Source organism: Somniosus microcephalus, chromosome 24, assembly GCF_052327205.1.
Source record: "Somniosus microcephalus isolate GS21.2 chromosome 24, FLI_Smic_1.0, whole genome shotgun sequence".
Lineage (NCBI taxonomy): Eukaryota > Metazoa > Chordata > Chondrichthyes > Squaliformes > Somniosidae > Somniosus > Somniosus microcephalus.
In genome coordinates this window covers 33508632-33513137 of record NC_141010.1, presented here as the reverse complement: position 1 = coordinate 33513137, position 4506 = coordinate 33508632, and the positions used below count along the sequence as shown (strand labels likewise).

Below are 4506 nucleotides of genomic sequence, written 5' to 3'. Positions count from 1 at the left end.
TCTCATCTTGTTTTCAAATCCCTCCATGGCCTCGCCCCTCCCTATATCTGTAACCTCCTCCAGTCCTACAACCCTCCGATATATCTCCGCTCCTCCAATTCTGGCCTCTTGCACATCCCCGATTTTAATCGTTCTACCATTGGTGGCCGTGCCTTCAGCTGCTGAGGCCCTAAGCTCTGGAACTCCCTCCATAAACCTCTCTACCTCTCTTTCCTTCTTTAAGACGCTCCTTAAAACCTACCTCTTTGAGCAAGCTTTTGGTCATCTGCCTTAATATCTCATTATGTGGCTCTGTGCCAAATGTTATTTGATAACCCTCCTGTGAAGCACCTTGGGACATTTTACTATGTTAAAGGCGCTATATAAATACAGGTTGTTGCTGTTGTTCTCCCTCGTGTTTATCTAACTGCCCCTTAAATGCATCTACGCTAATCAGATGTTTTAGGTTTCAGGAGGAACTAGGGTTTTCTCCTCATTTTGTAGATGTCTCATTAGAACTGAACAAATTCCTGACGACAAAATCCTCTTTTCTCTTGCCTAGATCAGCGAAGATCAGAAATTTAAATTCGATTATAATTAAAAACAGAAAATGCTGGGAACACACAGCAGAACTATCAGCAGCTATAAGAGAAAAGACAGGTTAGTTCCTTTGTTGAAGATAGGGCTGGAGGAGGTTACAGAGATAGGGAGGGGAGAGGCCACGGAGGGGTTTGAAAACAAGGATGAGAATTTTAAAATTGAGGTGTTGCCATTCTGGGAGCCAATGTAGGTCAGCGAGCACAGGGGTGATGGGTGAACGGGATTTGATGCGAGTTAGGACACGGGCAGCCGAGTTTCAAATGTGCTCAAGTTTATGGAGGGTGGGAGATGGGAGGTTGGCCAGGAGAGCGTTGAATACAGCAATAAAATATATTTAAACTTGGCTTTAAGTTTGTGCAGACGTATAAAAAGACATGCTACGACATTCCACTGATGAAAGGATATTGCAAAGCTGCAAGGCCAAAGTGAGAAAAGATAGACGAGCATGCCAGGAGATCCAGAGTGTGTAAATATTTATTCTGCTAAGTAACAGCAAAGAAATGTAATGAGTATTCGTATTAACTGACATTAACTTACTTCGCCCATGAAGGGGGAACATTCCAAACGAGCATTCAAGTAGGAATTCTTCTTTGCTCGAGGGATTCTGGATGGAGTTTGTCCAAATACTGACTTCTAGATGGGCCACTGGAGCTGTTCCAGAGCAGCTTGTGCTTCAACCACAATCTGCACCATTGGACAGCTCAGGGAACGAGAGGAGACCCAATGGTGTGTCTCCAAGGATTCTGCGTGTGAGGGTAAATGACTAGTAAGTTGAAGCTAGCTCCTACAAAATATAATACATCTTTAAAAAGTACACAGACAATAATTATTTATCCTTAAAATTACTCCCAGGTGTTTCCTTTGTTTCCTTAGAGTTATATTTTCCTCCGGGTTAAGCGTAACAAAATAGTAGATGTGTGCAAATAGGAATTTAAAGTTTGTCATGCTACTGAGTCTTGGGGTTCAATTTTCATTGTGCCGTGGAGTCAGGATTGGAGGCGTGCAGGGGGTTCAATTTCCGAAATCGGGGGTCCCGACCTCATCCCACCCCAACCCGCCTCCATGCCAGTTTCAAAGGAGGTGGGTACCCGCCCCACACTGGGACCCGCCTACCTGAGGCGGGAAAGGATTAGTGCCAATTAACTGCCTGTTAACGGGTAGTTAACAGGCAGTTTTTAGCCTAATCCCTATTTTGAAGGTTGAACTGTGGGATTCCCGACGGCTCCAAACCACGCCAAGTTAGAGGAGGCGGGCCGTTGGGTTGAAGGGCTTGGAGGGGTCGAGATGTCGGTGTTCAGGTGAGTGATGGGTGCATGAGTGCAAAGGTAAGTGTGTTTGGTGTGTCTAAAGTGATTAAAGAAGTTTAAATTAACTTTTCTTACCGTTTCAGCCTTCCTTCCTTTAGGTTCCGGGAGTCCCTCATCTCACCGGCACAGAAAGCAGAATGGCTGCAAACTGTCAAAAGTGAAAGCCTTCAGCTTTCTGTGCAGGAGAGATTTCTAACTGAGTCTGTGGAGAAGGACTCACGTTAGAAGTAAGACTGTCAGTGTTTGACAGCTTCAAACAGCTGTGAAACGCTGATATTTCATCTGTCAAAATCTCTTGACAGATGAAATTTCAGTCTGTGACGTCACCTGTTGCCGGGTGGCCCTTAATTGGCCTGCTGAGCCCGCTGGGCAGGCTCAACAAGGTCAATCAAGTTAAAATCGCGTGGATTGGCCGCATCTCGATGGAGGTGGGACTACAACCCCGAAAGTTGTAGTCCCGCCTCCAACCCGGCTTCTGAATGAAAATCCAGCCCTTGATCTCAATCTAAAACATGTTCATGAAAATTGGCCCAAAACATTCGTATTACGGTCTCGTACAAGGCCAATCATGAGAAACTCTTGCACAACTACATGGGAGGGGAAGATGAGCAGAGAGAGAGAGAATGGGGGCATATAAGTCAAAATTGAGTTCATTTACTTCAGGTCAAACATTGCTTGAAATCTTGCCCTTCTTTCAGATAGACCATGAAGGCATTTTGTCTGGACATCACTGGCGGCAAGAGGTGAACATGGAGCCTGTTTGAAGCTGTCAAAAATCAGTGGGCATTACTCTTCAAAATCAATCTTCATTTTCATATTCTGGTTCATGGCAAGTTTCAAAACAATACAAATACATTTTTCTATGTACTTTTAACTGGCTCATGAAAGAATTTTTAAAACATCTGCTACGAAGCACAAGAACTGAGGAGAGCAACTGTTGCAGCAGCATCAATGTGACCACACAGATTGTTGCATTGTTCTTGCTACTTTGGGTCAATTTTCACGTCTGTTACACCCGTGCGTCTCGGATTATGGGGTGTAATCGACCAGAAAAAGGGTCAGGGATCCCTCCCCCCGCCCCCCCCCACCAGGGTGTCCAGGGTTATTGGTGATAAGCTGCAAGGGGTCGAAATTCATTTAAAGGACATAGTAAGAAGACCCGTTGGGCCGAATGGCCTGTTTCAGTGCTGTATATTCTATGTAATATATCAAAAAAATCCTTAATGCTGGAAAACCACAGAGTTTATACTGTAGTATCTCTCTGTGAAACCTGGCGAGTTAGTTACTGGGCTGCGTGCAGCATGACAAGACATGAGATAAAAGGTTGTAAAACTTTGTCTACTGTACACCTCAGAAATATCTCTGAGTATCACACTGCAGCACTGATGAGGAACAATGCATCAGTTGGCCCACAACAGGAAACTGTTTAAACAAAGTCTCTCTCTGATGAGCAGTTGTAAAGGCCATTTCTGCACGGTTTGCCTTTATTTTCTGCTGACACTTAGGTTTCTGTTGCGACTTTGTTGTAATTGTTTTGTCGTTTTCCCGATAGCTCCACAAGTGCCACCAATGGGTTTCCCATATGGTATCAGAGCTTTTTAAGAGAAAGAGGAGGACCAATGGAGGGGTGCCAAGCAGGTCGGGCTACACCAGAGTTTCTGTGCCAAGTCACCACGCACCTGAATACTTACCTCTATAGACGGGGGTGAGTGTGCCTCACTTTGGCAGAGAATTAGTGCATTTGGAGACTATTCCCAACTGAATCCGAGACAGCAGATTTCATGGCACAAATAAAATGTGAATGCCTGACGAAGTGCAACGCTGAATGGTTCTTGAGAAGCACCCCAGTCATACTTGGTCATGTTTTTGGTGGTACTGCATTAAAGAAGCTATGCCAGGGTGAGCAATAGCCAACATATACTGCATGGCCGAACCTGCCAAGATACCACCAACCATATCTCCAGCATCTACATGGCAATGATTGTGGAGAACTGTCTTCTCGGGGTCTGGGTCAGCAGAGAGACTGCTGCCGATCTGTGCCATTCCATACGTTAGAGATTAAGATTGAATAATAGTAAGGGAAACCATTTTACGCAACAGAATCACTTGTGTTAGATTCAATTTTTTATATTTTGTTTTAGAATTAAAGACTGCAACTGTAACGTGTGTATCTTCTGCGGCAAAGCTTCCCTTGTAATCTCTATGTTTGTCATGAGTATATATATATATATAAATAATGTTACATTTAACTTTTAATCAGAAGTTTGACTGCGTGTTTAATTCATCCTTGGCATATAGGCACAGGGCTGCAGCCTCGTCTGTATTATTACACAATTCACATTCCCAACAGTTGCAAGAACATCGGACGCTGACAAACAGCATAATGGTGGAACAGCCAGTGATAGAGAGGGTCGTCTGTGGTCTCCAACCTGGCTTCATCCCTTTCTAGGCATGTATCAAAACTGATCTATGGGTACCCTGGATTGGCAAACAGGATCACTTTCCCTGCAAACACTGCGTGCAACGCCACTTCCACTTCAGGAGCTCAGTCACTTGCTGGCACATTCATGGCTGCAGACTGCATTTTCTTCCCCCTCATTTTTCCCCTTTTACTCTCAGT

At 44.5% G+C, this 4506-nt stretch overlaps 1 long non-coding RNA gene across 1 annotated transcript; it reads left to right on the top strand.

Moving 5' to 3' along the window:
• Positions 1-546: 546 nt before the first annotated feature.
• On the top strand, positions 547-4091 carry LOC147101206 (uncharacterized). The gene is made up of 3 exons (XR_015073500.1): positions 547-639; positions 1130-1345; positions 2585-4091. It is a non-coding gene; the product is annotated as an uncharacterized LOC147101206 (long non-coding RNA).
• The last annotated feature ends 415 nt before the right edge of the window (positions 4092-4506 follow it).